Source organism: Epinephelus lanceolatus, chromosome 8, assembly GCF_041903045.1.
Source record: "Epinephelus lanceolatus isolate andai-2023 chromosome 8, ASM4190304v1, whole genome shotgun sequence".
Lineage (NCBI taxonomy): Eukaryota > Metazoa > Chordata > Actinopteri > Perciformes > Serranidae > Epinephelus > Epinephelus lanceolatus.
The window spans coordinates 22,755,533-22,770,306 of record NC_135741.1 but is presented as its reverse complement, the minus strand read 5'-3'; positions in this window follow the sequence as shown (position 1 = coordinate 22,770,306).

Genomic DNA, 14,774 nt, shown 5'->3' with positions numbered 1-14,774 from the left:
TCATCGTTGCTGGTGATTGTTAGATCTCTGACACACGCTTGAAGGATGTGCTCTGGTATGTAATCAGTGTAGTTGTTGACAACATCATTAGGCAGAAACCGTGGTGCTCAGGCAATCAAATGGAGAAGTAAGTTCATTTCTAAGGCTATCACACCTCATTAGAGAGTGAAGTTTAGCATAATTTCTACAATTTTCTGGGCTTCATGTCTAAATGTCACTGAGGTCAAAGCCAGCTCATCCTGTGTGCTCGTTTTAGCCCAGCAGGCATGTCTGAAAGACTCTGCAGCCCTGTGAGTCTGTCTCTGGCCTTCAATTTCCTGCCATGTGAAATCCTGGTCTGAACAGCTATCTTGATTTCAGCGTGGGTGGGATGGATAGCGCTTCAATAACTTTTGTGTTACTGATATTAGCATGTAATGTCAGAGTAATACCACCAGTATGCAAACATACTCTTTTAAAGCCTTTGTCATGAATGTTTGAGCGCTGGAATCATCTTAAAGCCTTTGCTGCACACACTGCCCTGCGTGAAATAGCGATACCAGTTCACCAGCTCCATTTAAGAGTCTTGTGATTGCCAAGCCGATGTCAAAAAAGCAGCGAGAGACTGTCGGCATCCAAATGAAAACATTTTCTTGGTGAAGAACACCAGATTTTAACAATAGTTGTGTTGTGGCCGGCTGAGGCGGTCCAGTAAAAGCTGGCATATCCTTGGCAGCAAGCTGGCTCTTGTCCTGAACTGTCAGAGTGAAATGTTGCCCTTATGTCAGCTCTCAGTAAACTCTACTATCTCTGACTGTGATGGACGGGCCCTCTCGAGGTCTCTGGAGATCTAACTCACGCCGAGATACACCGAGGCTGAGATCAGCTTCTGGACTGCTTTAAGGGCCTGGAAGCATCCACATGTTTGCTTCTGCCAGGTTTCAGTAGATGGTGAGGTGGATCAGAGAGTTTTAGGCCTTCTGCGCCTTGTTGCAGTGGTGGAAGAAGTACTCAGCTCCTTTACGGAAGAAAAAGTTGCAATAAAACAATGTAGAAAATACTGCATTTCAAGTGAAAGTCCTGCATTTAACCTCTAAATACAGTAAAAGTACAGAGGTAATATCAGATGAACGTATTTAAAATATTTAGAAAGAAAAAATAAAATGGGTATAATAGTATATATTATATTATTGTTGCGCATTAATAGATACTAAACATTATTTCAATGTTGTAGCTGGTGGATGTGGAGCTATTTTAAATCTGTTATACACTGATAGGTAGTTCAGTGGTTCCCAGGGTCACAAGATAAATCTGAGGGATTGGAAGATGATTGATGGGGTAGCATAGAAGAAAAAATACATTTCTGACTCAGAAATTTGCATTACCTTTTTTGGAATATTCTCTAATCTATGATTTTTTTGGGAAATGTAGGATAATTAAACCTCTTTTGGCCTCGAACGATAATTAGGTTTGACCATTGGAAAAGATGTCTGCCTTCTCTTGAATATAATGGAACTAGACTGCACTTGGCTTGAGGTGCTCAAATCCACGAAAAAATAATTTGAAAAACTCAACAGCAATGTCTTTTTCCTGAAATCATAACCCAGTTACTTAAGATAATCCACAGATCTTGTTGTGAGCAGTTTCACCTAGGAACTATTTTCCTTTGACTGAACTACACCCGCCAATTGTATCACCCCACAACAGGAAGCGTACATCTGCTGCTAGCTCACATAGCACCACTGAGCTTGCTGAACATGAAACTGCTCACAACAAGGTCTGTGGATTATCTTGAATAACTATGTCATGACATCTTGAAAAAATAAAATCCAAGGCAACTCTTCTCTGGTGCAAAAGTTAAAAGGCCTTTATTAAATGGCTAGTTCATAATGAACATTAAAAACACCAACATGTTTCGGCCATGCTCACTGGCCTTCATCAGGGCATAAAGCTGCAGGGTTCACAGGTGGCCTAAATGGTGGCCAGTGAGCATGGCCGAAACATGTTGGTGTTTTTAATGTTCATCATGAACTAGCCATTTAATAAAGGCCTTTTAACTTTTGCACCAGAGAAGAGTTGCCTTGGATTTTGTTTTTTGAAGATGTACTGCACTTCCTGACCAAAGAGCACCTTCCTGGATACCATGATACTGCAACCCACATGAGCGCTTCATCTGTTGTCTTCAACTAGGTCATGACTTCTGGAAAGAGACATTGCTGTTGAGTTTTTCAAGTGTATTTTTTGGCACTTGGAGCACCACAAGCTGAGTGCCATCTAGTTCCATTATGTTCAAGAGAAGGCAGACATCTCTACAGCCAATTTCTCCAACACTCAGCTACTTAAACCAGAACAGTCTGGACTGATGAGTAACGCTACAGGTAAGGGGAAAAACTTTTTTTTGATTTGGGGCTGAACTGTCCCTTAAAATAATCTGATCACAATATATTGACCACGATTTCAAAAGTACAATATATCCTTCTCAAATGTTGTGAAGTTGAAGCATAACATTGCATAAAATTAAAATATACAAGTAAAGTAGAAGTTCCTCAAAATTGTACTTACATACTTGAGTATATTTACAGTTTGAAGTTAGCCCTATATCTAAGCTACTGCTGTCATTTCTGCAGAAGATATCTAAGCCCAGCCTCCCCTGGCAGTCTCCTGATGCACGTCTGACCTTCCCCACCAACCCTGATCCTCACACACAAATGTTGCAATGCCTGGACATCTCACCATGTGCTTCTAATCCAACTCCAACTTCCTCCTTGGTGGTCTTCTGTCTTTCCATTCTACCACACTAAGCGCTCTCACTCAGACTCCTTTAGCATCCTGCCCTCTTCACTTAAAGGGGAACTAACGTTTTTTTCAACCTGGGCCCTATTTTCCGATCTACTTTTGTCTAAATGAGTGATAGGATGTTCAATATTTGACATTTCTCCAGTACGAAGTTAGGGCTGACCTGCCTACAGCCCGTGAGCGCACGCTATATTAAATAATAGGGCACTCAGACAGCGTCAAACAACATCAAAATACGTCCACTAAAAGTGCATTTTTTTCCACAGAGATAGGCTCGGATTGTTAGTATAATTATCCGACAACATAACGGAAAGGAGAAATGAACGTCTGTCTTTACCTTTAGCTGGATTCAGACGTGTTCCTCTGCCTGTTGCACTTTTAGTATATGTGCTACCGAATTAACACTGCTCCCTCTCTCCTCGTCCGCTCTTCAGTTTCAATGAGCTCTGCCTCCGTGTACATCTGTGTACTCCATGTTCAAATAAATACAGTCCGTCCAGAACCCTTATTACAGCTGTCAACAATTCATTTATTTCTTCTTTCACGCAGATAGAACATTGCTAATGGATGATCCCTGTCATGTTGCATCAGATTAAAACAAGAACAGCTTTACTGATATTACATGCAGTACTCAGCTGAATACATCAGGTCTACATTTAGTCAAGTATTTACTCTAATTATTTAAGTTATTTTAAATGATAGACAAAAAAAACTACCAAAAAGGGAAGGAATCACAGTTGTCAGAAGGAATACTTTTCAGAAAAACACTCTTCTGTTTTTTTCTTTGTTGTGGAGAATTAGATGAGAAGATCAGCACCACTTTTAGGGTCAAAGTGTTAAACACAAACCCGGAGCGAGCAGCAGGTTAATGTATCTTGGTGCTACTGGAAACAAACGGCTAAGGCCGCAATTTGCATTTTTTTTTCATCGATATTGGTAAAAATGCATAGTGGAGAATGCACATCATGATTTTCCATAGTCAAAGATGATATTTGCATCCAAAACGCAACCATGTTCAACAGGGAATAGGGATCGTAGCGCATTCTGGGGCGGTGCCGCCTTTTTTTTGGAGGATTGGTGTCTGTAGCTACGGTAGCTGTTATTATCCATCATCGGTCTAGCAATGTCATCTGTTAATTGTTCATCATCAGATATCCATCCATAAGAATAAACGCTAGGATATAGAATGATCAAAGGACCTTGACAGGTTGCCACCAACAACGTTCACTCATGTCTTTTTGGTGTTTGGCATTAGCGCCTACACCTGTCAGCACTTCAATAACTTTAAATCTTTGAAAGGCCGACAACCAACTTACAAAACGGATGGGTACAGGACCTTTAGATCTACAAGCCAAATGTCAACGACACGATCATTTGGAGAAAAATAAGCTAGCTAATGTTATGCTAACTGAATGCTAACAAAACATCAGCTAATCATTCATAATTAAACTTAAAAAAAAGTAGAATAAAACACAAAGTTAGCCAAGTTTGTGTCTGCAGTGTACTGCATTTTTTGTTTTGAATCTTATTTGCTGAGTGGTATTTAGTGTTAGTTCTGCAGTTCTTTTTGACACTAACCATAAACAGCTAGCAGAGGCTAGCTTAGGGGCACGCTCACCAAAGCATTTTTTCCTGAGGCCAGCATGACAAGGAGCTCATCATCTGTTCTGCAATGGACGCTGCATGTTTCGCTTTCTATTTCTTACTTGTTTTTCTCTCGAGTTCACAGTGGAGGAGGGCCAAATACCACAAAGACCAACCATCACATCTTACATGTACAAATACTGAACAACATCAACAATGGAGGAAAGGTATGTTAATATACTGCATATACATATTCCTTCTTATGAACCCGCATAGACCAGCGGGTCCATCCTTTCTCCCTATGTGCTTCAGCCTTCCCCCCATTCAGAGTAAGTACTCTACCTTAGCCATCATTTTTGCTTTCGCAAATATTATCACAGCAACTAAATGCAACCAGAGTGCCTCAGCTGAAAAAATTGCTGTACCTCCAAAACACTCTCAAAGGCTCCCAGGTTGACATTTACTGAGAAGCACCTGCCATTTTCATCTGGGGAAAAAAGGCTGCGGTGGACACGGGCCTTACCTTCATCCTCTAAAGATGGTCAACCTGCTGTAGATGATGACACATTCCCGCTCCCTGTTTGCTATCATACCAGACAAAAAAGCAGAACATCATCACAGTGATGAAACTGGAACTTCAAAATGTTTGGAGTTTTTTTTTTTGCTTAACAAACTTGATTAATCAGTCGAAGTAGTTGCAGATTTATTTTTTCTTTGTGGATTGATGCTGGGTTATATGTAGGACTATTTCTTGGCTAGGCGAGTGACTATAAAAAAGTTGAACGCTTTGTTTCACCTATTTACAGTGAGTTTTCCTTTTCATGTCACAGCATCTTCATGTAGTCACACTGAGCATCAAGAGGAGTCTTTGCACTACAAGAGAGTCCAAATGACAGACTGCAACAGCATTTACATGGCATTGCATGAGCAACAAATTAAAGGTCTTGTAAATCCCACAGACCGCCTTATCGGCCTGCTCTCTGAGGGATTTGAAACAGACGCTCGCTCGCTCGTTGAGTGTGTATGTATGTGTGCAGTTGTGCCCTGTAGCAGACTGTTAGCAGGGAAAACACATGTCCACATTAAGCGGTTTCACTGATCAAGCTGATATGACTGGAGATGAAAGAACTGAGCGGGAACTCGTCCCCCCCTCCCACTGCTGCTGCTGTGAGCTGTCAGCAACGATACTCACTTAGTCCGCTCATGTTATCATTAAAACTGTATGTCAATTTAACACTGCTGCCTACAAGGGAGAGTAAAATACAAAGGAGAGATGATCAGAGTAGATATCATTGATTTGGATGCGGGTGTTTGCGAAGCACATGATGTGGATTCAGTTTTCAACAGGAGGAATTTCACAAGGTTTTTGTAAATGTCTCCAGAATGAGAACAATGAACAGGAAAGAAAGGGAAGGAGGAGAGCAGAGGAGTGACTGATTGCAGGGCATCACACCAAATGGGAACCAGAGACTGTGAGATGTCAGAACTACTACAGATTTATACTTTACCTGCTCCCCTGAGATCTGCCACACATACACCCGCTCCAAGCAGAACAAAAGAGGGGGGGGGGTATGAAAAAGTATGGGCACTGAGTCATAGGTCAAACGGTGCGAGAGGATTAGTTAAAGAGGCCTACAAAGATGAGTGAGAGATGGAGGACCAGAGAGCGAGAGGGTTGGGTCTGAGGAGAAAGCGGCAACATCAGCTGGGTCTTATTTAGATCAACCTTTTGTACTCTGAAAGGAGCCCTGTGCGCCCGCCCGTACATCTGCCCTCCGCATGTTGGACTGCATTGGGTGGGCTGCCCTTTTCTGCCTCAGCCCTCTCCTCACACTGTGTCTTTGGTCAGACTACGCTGTGTACACTGACACTGAAATGGTACTTTAAGGGAAAGTATACAGTATTGATTCTGATACTTCTGATTCAGTACTTAAGGATGGTTCTAGGGATGCTCGATGATATCAGCATGCCATTGGTATCAGTAGATAAAGGCTTTGAAATTAAATGTCAACCCAAAATGAACAATTCCACCTAGAGGACAGGCCAATAAGATGATGCTTTATTACCTGACTTTAATTAGTCAATATAGGTCAGATTTTCCCTGGTTGTGGTGATTGTCAGGATTGTCTCATGAGGGTATTGTCCAAGCCTTTCAACGTGGAATGAATGTTACAGTTTCATTCGAAAATGTTATATAAAATCAAATTTGGCATGTTTTACATGTAACCTAAGTTAAAGTAGTTTTTTTTTTTATTTTCTGTCTTTCCTGTGTCCAGACCTTCGAATCAACCCACTCCACCAAGATGACTGATTTGTCTGGCATTGTGACATGAAACAGCAGTTTCTCAGTTGAATTAAAAAACAATCCAATAAGCGCTGTTGTTTTCAAGTGAAGTGCTGGAACCCATCAGGAGTAATAACAATTGCGAGCACTATAGACAAGATAGACGCAGCTATCAAGGGTTTTCTAATTCGTCATGTCTTCTCGATATTCCTCAACGTTGCATTTGTTTTGCTTCGCTCTGCTCCACTCTTGAAACCCTGGCAAAAAAAGAATGTATGTTGGCATGGCTACACGTCATTTTGGACTTAAAATGACATTAGATTCAGGCGGATACGTTGGTCTTGAGTGATTGGTGAGGGAAAGTCGAATCTCCCTCCCCCATGGAAATCAATTAAAGTAGAAACGTCAGTGAAGTTGGAAATGGAGTGTTATGTGTTGACAATGGTGTCTGATATCAGGGTAATTTTGAACTGAAAATGTACACTGAATGTGTACATTTTGAAAAGCATGGTATTTTATAGCTACATCTGCTAGTGGGTCATCACAATAAGAGTAGGCATAGTAATATTTTAATTACACTACAAGAGAGACTATATGTTCTCTGCAATTAGGTAGAAAAAGATGAGAATTTATCAGTTTCAACATTGGCAATTGGCTAAAATGAGTTGGAAAATATTGGCAAGTTTGATTTTGGCATGCTTTACTATCCCTTTAGAATAATATTTAGAAAGCACCACAAGGCAAAAGAAAAATCCCCAGTGAAATTAATTTGGTTTGGGATAGCACAACCCATTTTCCCATTCAGAAGAAGATCTGCAGTATTCTTGATACATTAACTCAAGCATATAGGTTCATGGGACTGGCTCCGAACATCAGGAACACACAAGTTCTCCATCAGCCGCACCTCATGGCACTGCTTCCCCTCCAGTAATACACACTGACAACACCAGTCAGGAAAATGTGGATCCCTACCTTGGCAGCTTCCTCTCCTCCAGAGCTGACAGAAATACATCATGGTATCAGCTGTGCCAGTGCGGCCTTTGCAAAAATCAGAAGGAGAGTTTGTGAGAACTGGGGTATACAAGTGAGAATCAAGCTGCTTGTTCACAAGGTTGTAGACACATCAGAACCCTGGAGTACTACCAAACAAGGAGGCTATAATAGGATAGGATACATGCATTAGGTTTCACATAAAATCTTTGTTAGCGCTGTTGCAGTAATCGCAATATTGCGATACCAAGCTGTTGACAAGCCAAACACAGGGAATGGCAAGCAACCACAACCACACCACACCACACCACACCACTATGTTCATGTTTCTTTCTTTTTTTCATAGGAGCGCTGTGTATTAACACAATGCTACTATTACTAGCAGCATGACTGCGCACTGTACGCGCATGCATTGTTTTTTTCTGGTCGCTGAGAGTTGAAAAATTTTCAGTTTTTGTGAAAAAGCCACAGCAGCTTGTCACTCTCACTTTTTACACAGCTGTCCACTCATAGAGGAGGCGGGTGTGGGACAAATACCACAAAGACCAATCGTCACATTGCTGAACAACATACACAATGGAGGAGAAATTAATACTGAATCCATACAGACCAGTGGGAACATCCCTTTTCCATAAGTGCATTTAACGATGAACAATTATTTAATTTGTTATAAAACTGTGTCACCGTTGTCATTTAAAAAGCAACAGTATACCAAATAATAGCCCAACACTAGCACTGACATCAGGATAAATTAAGTAATTGACAAAAACAACAAAAAATAGTGGTCATACCACATATTGTGCCACACTTAATCACCACAGGGGAAATTCAATCACTGTAACAGCCCTATTAACAACTGTGTAAATGAATAGAATTTAATTTTCTAGGCTTTGCTCCGCAGCTCCTTCATCATATTGTGGAGGACAATTAGTAGCCACTCTCCACACTATACAATAAATGCCATGTATCCTGGCCTGCTATACCCAAGACATTCCAGTGCTGATATGCTGTTTCCTCGAGCCACTGACCAGTGGGCAACTTAGCACCACCCAAATACAGCCCTTGTCTGATGGACGCAGATGTACCACCACAGACAGCGTGTGAGAACGCTGCATGAAACCACCAAGTGTAACTGACAGACACACATGACAGCTAACAGACCGCGGAGCCGCTAACTGCTACTTTGACTGGAGGCTGGTCTGAATTAGAGCCCCTCCGCGGACCTCAGACCCCGATCCAAACCTGACTCCTGTATAAATCACAGCCAGCCAGGTTAATTCTGAATCCTGACATTTGTTTCTTTTCACGGGCCAACTTAGCCTATCTCTCACTCTTTCTCCTGATCTCTGCCTCTCCTGCTCCCCCTCAGCCCACGATGAGTTAATCCGCTTTTTTAAGAAGAGATGCGAGTGTGCCTCACCTGTGCAGAGTTAACTTTGAGCAGCTGATACATCTCTGAGTTCAGCCTCAAGGCCTCACAGACAAGGTCTCTCCTAAACACAGCTGTAAAATCTTTATGGATATGTCAACCAAACTTTAACATCAAACCAGCTCACAGGCAGCATCAGCTGACCGTAGATCAGCTGTTAAGTGAGTACTTGCTTAATATTCTTAGATAATCATGTGCAGATATCTGACAGGAGTGAGCACATAGATTTATCATCTATGGGAAATCGTGGACGTAATAGCGTGCAAGCAGTGTGACATGACGTGAGCAGGTGTGTGTGTGTGTGGGTACATATGGTGGTCACTCACTGGTGGTACCAGCTGAAATGTCTAACTGGCTTTATCTAAAAGTGCTCAGATGGTATTAAAAGGTCACATGGACTTCCAGCCTGCACTATGTAGGTATGGCTGTTTGAGGAGAAGCATATCCAGATGTGTGCTTGTATGCATGCGTGCGGAGGCCTAATGGCCTACAGTGACTTTCTCTGATCACACAACACACACAACACAGCAAAAGAACACATGAAAGCTCTGTCAAAAGAAACTCCTCAGGCCCCCTCACAGGAAGACCCCATTACAGGGTGTGCATCGATAAAAACGGTCCCCCCATCTGCCCTGTGGCTCCCGATAGCCATCTCCTCCCCTCAGTGGGTTCCTACTCAGCCTGCGCAGGTCCGACTGTATAACTGGCCCCCAGGGAAACAACATAATGGAGTTAAGGACTCTATTTATGCTCCAGATAATACAAATTTACCCTTACTTAATGCCAGATTCCCCTTACTGCTGGTGGGCACACACATCTTAGCATGCTGTGTTTTAAATGTGTTCAGTAATGGCAAAATAGTGGCACACTTTGTGTGCACGTGTGTTTTTGTGTCTGTGGGACGGAGCAGATTTGGTGATTTCATGTGGGCACACTAAAGGAGAGGCGAGAGAGTCTGTTTGGTTTACATAGACTAGTGTATGCTTTTATTAATTATATTCTCTTATTTATGACTGTTTTATGTAATCTCTTTATAAAGCAGTCAAAATTTGTTGTTTTAAAAGTGCTCGATGAATAAACTTGATTTGTTCCAAAAATTATATTAACTATAAAGACCACAGGTTTTTTAGTGCAAATTCTACTCTTGCATTTAATATCTAGAACTGAAAAATTGTGGAGTTAGAGGGATAAGCTATGGTTTAACTTTTTATCGTGCAGTTTCCAAAAGGATTTTTTTGTGCCCAAGATTACCAGTATACATAGTATATATCACTAGTATGTACATGTGTACAGTACGTAGTATTGATATACTACAAATACACTACATACATAGATGCACAGGACATGCAGAATATAGGGAAGTGCAATATACACATGAAAACTGCCTGACTGAACATGCAGGACACCAGTTATTATGTTACAATTTACAAGAAATGAAAACATCTGTGTATTGTATGTTGCAATACTACTATTTTACTGTTTTTAAAAAAAATAGAAAGTATGAATGGAGGAAAAAAAGGATGAACAGTAACAAAACAGTATGTCACGTGATTTGAAGGCACATCACAATGCAAGTAATAGATGTGATTAGAATAGCCATAAAATGTGACTCCCTTCACTTGCCATCCCTCTCCACCCTTGGGTTTGGACCTAGACGTTGTCCTATCCGGAGGCAGACATATATCCTATGGACTGTTTCATTGCTATTCAGTTGCTAGGGCAACAGCTTTGGTCCCTGTTTACTTCCTGTCAGCATCTGCATTAACATACATTCAAACAGGAAATACAAAGGAACCCATTTAGAATGTTTATGTTGCTTCAAGAATTTAATTGGCAGTCCTGCAACAGGTGAGACGAATTCAAGACAGTTATCTACAGCTGCCAACTGTAGCTATGCACTTGCTTTGCATGTAGTGATGAGGCCTGACCCGCTGCGTTCTGAGCTATTAAAAACACAGAAACATTGGTTGCAGTAGTCCACCTTCCACCTTTTTTTTCCTCTTTCCTCTCTTTATTAATTCTCTTATTCTCTAAGTCCTACTATAGTCAGCTTGGGTGCGGGTGGTTGATAAGCGTATATAAATATAATTGATTATATTACAACTTCCAGGTCCCTAAAATGCCTACCCTAAAATGGCATTCGGGACAACCTTACCCAAAACCCATTAAATAAAACCCCAATGACCTTGAGACAAGGGAACTGGAAGTGCTAAAATGCTGACTCGTTTTAAGACTCATTCCTGCACTAGTTTATTGACCAGGAAACTCCCAGACCAATTGCATGCGTTAAATTATTTCATGTGATGCTACTCAGCCAATCAAATCTGTGCATTCTGACTAGCATTGTAACACCACTGAGTGAGATACATACACATGGGAGAGGTGAAGAGACGTTAATCAAGAATTAACTAACTCCTACATGTTCATTCTTAACCATAGACAATTCAAAACCAGTTTGTTTCATCATATGTTAAGAGACTGTGGCGATTATTTAGAGTGTTGATGTGAAGTACCAATAGAAGATAAAGCACAAATCATCTTAACAAACAAATGCACTTAAATCGAAACTGAGGGCACAGAAAATAAAATATTTTACAAGGCCCCGAATCCTAACAGAAGTTAGACATTAGACGTGGAGGGCGTCCCCACTTTTATAAATGAACAAATCGGCTATGGTCTGTTCCTGAAGGCGCTCCTGTGTTCATCCAGAAAGCCATAAAGTAGATTAGAAGTATTGTCCATGGTAGCTTGAGTGCTGCAATGATGTGTGAGCAGCAACATCATTAATGCTCTCTCTGTGTCCTACAAAAAAAGCATCAATCAAATAGTTTTTAATAGCAGTCACATTAACAGTTTCAGGAGAGCATGACTCAAACGTGCAGTCTTTGTGCATGTATCACTGCATCTGCCACATAAGGATGCAATACTATGATGTCTTGTTACCCTGGGAGTTGAACTGAGAGCGTGTTTTTTTTTCCCCTTGCAGTTTGGAGCGATCTCATCATGACATTATAATGTAGATGAATGGCCCTGACCTGGCAGACTCTGCTCCATCACTGCTAATGGAAGAGAAAAGTCATACTTCACTGCTTGTGCAACTCTGCTGGCAAATCAGTCTGAATTACAAGGCCACGCACCAAGACAGGCTTTGTTTTTCTTTTATTGATCGGTCGTAATGCAATGCTCCTATGACACTGATGGATAAAATGTGCCGTATGTGCTGGTAGGGTGATGACTTTTATCGGTCTCTCTTGACCCTATTGTTCCAGTGGCTCTGATCAGCCTCAGGATCAGCCTTGATCCCTACTTGACCTGGAAACCTCAATATAATAAACTCTTCTGGACTGGCAGCTCATTGGTACAGTAGCGCATTCGTTAAAAGACCTAACAATTCAGATTCAGAATACTTAATTGATCCCGGGAGGATACTGGAAGACATTACAGTTGCTCTTATACTGTATATAGACAGAGAAATTATAAGAAAATAGAAATAAGAAGTACTCAAGAAAAAATATTCCATTGTCGTACAATGTATAACTCTATATATTAGTGCTTTAAAGCTTCAATGGTTGCCATGGTAATCAACATCCATATCGATATTCAAATGCTTCATTTTTGTTTCATTTTTTTTACCTGTAAACTAGAGAAGGAAACTGAAAAAAGGTGGCAAGAGTCAGACATGGATGAGGCCAGTGTCCTGCAGCCCGACCTGTGGTGTTCAAGTTATTAATAACTTACAGAAACATTACGTGCAATAGTCCACCTTCCACCTTCTCTTCCCCTCTCTATCACTCTCGTTGACACACGCAGTGGCCCTAAATCCTACTATAGTCAGCTCAGATTCAGGTAGTTGATTAACATATGAATATGATTATATGAATATGAATATTTTTACCCCCCCACCCCCACCCCTCAAGTCACAGTGCGTCCCGTCGAAGCTTCGAATATTCGCATGTATTAATCACTCAGTACGTTTACATGCAGCTTGAGAAAATTGAATTTATTGGCAACTTTTAAATGCATGTAAACAACTTAGTCCGACTGAAACTGGACTGTCTGTAGCTCGACTAACACACCTAGATAATCCCAGTGAAAATCGAACTATTGCCACATGTAACCACTTAGTCTGACTGGAGTCAGGCTTGGCATTCTGCGCATGCACCACTCTTTCTTTCGCGGGTTTTCACCCGGAAGAAGAAGGAGATGACAGCAGCAGTTCAGTGTATAGCAGTGCAGTAACTCTCGGGAAAACAAACAAACAAACACCATGGCGACCAAGAAGCAGAAGACGCACTTCTGGATGGACAAGGAAACTACATTCATGCTCCGACAGCCAAAGGAGCTAAACATCCTCATTCGTCGTTAGCTTCCTCTTTGGGTCAACCGGATCGAGTTCAATACGCACTATATTAAAAAGGACACATCGCAGCCTATCAAGGCAGAGTCAGACGTACTTGGTCAGATTCGATTTTCTCTGCTGCACGTTTACTCTGACAAGACGAGAAGTCTGACTTGACTGATCAGCCGAGCTACGTACTGACGAACTGACTGTACTGAAACGTACAGCCCCCCAAAATGGTATTCAGGACAGCCCTACAATATATACATATAAACATATAAGGAAAATAGAGATATGTTGTTTGCAAAGTAGAAATATATGAAACATGTTCAAATAAGTGCACAAGAAATATAAAAAATATGTACAAATATGTGCATTAGAGTACGAGTGTGCAAAATATAAATGCAAGAGTAGAATACGTAAGAAATAAATAAGAGTATTGAACAGTTTATTCATTATTGCACAGGGCTTCAAGTCAGTGTTGCATATTGTACAGGTTTGCAGTTGAAGCAGTAGAGTATTGCAACAGGACATGGTGGCGGAATTCAGATTTCATGTGTCAGCTATCGCCTGAGGTTTTGGTTTGATCTCCGGCTCAAATTTGACATTTAATTTTTGAACACAGTCCAGTGAAAGGAGTCTTAATGAGGTACGACGATCCTTTAGTTTATCTATAGTTGGTCTAATCTCATAATGCTGAGTGTGGGAACCACTTAGAAGAAAGCCTCTGCCTTCACACTGAGTTTACATAGTGAAGTCTGAGCCTGTTGTCAGTGTCTCTCACTATAAACAACAAACAGCCCAGGGGAGTAAAACTAGCTTCAGTTAAAGTGCTAAACACACTCACGCCTACATGCACGGACAACATTATGTGCAGTGGTCCCTCTCGCTGTGAGGGATAAACACCCCGTCGTGTGGCCTGATCTGTTTACGAGTTAGCCTCTGGCCGGCCAAGGTCGTGGAGATTGTGCATGTGTGTGTGTATGAGAGTGTTAGGGAATGTGTGATGGAGGGATTACAGGCCGCTGCTTTCATGAGGAAAAAACAAACACAAACACAGACAGAATGTTAGACAAGCTTCAGTGTTGAGCGTTTGTGGTGGGGGAATAGGTTTGTCTTCAGAGCAGCCTGCTGTCTGTTCCTGTTAGGAAGATGGCTACCATGTCATAGATTAAAAGGAAGGTCTATCAGTTTATCACCTCCTCTCTTGTTCTCTCTCAGCCAGTAAATTGTGTTGATAGTCTCTGTGGTGGGATTGACATTCTCGGTTAGTTCCGCTGTGTGATCCTGCTGGTGGTCGGTCCATCTTTATCCTCGTGGGAAAAGTCTCCACCCGAATCTCCATCCATCTGTCTATTCATCCATCCATCTAT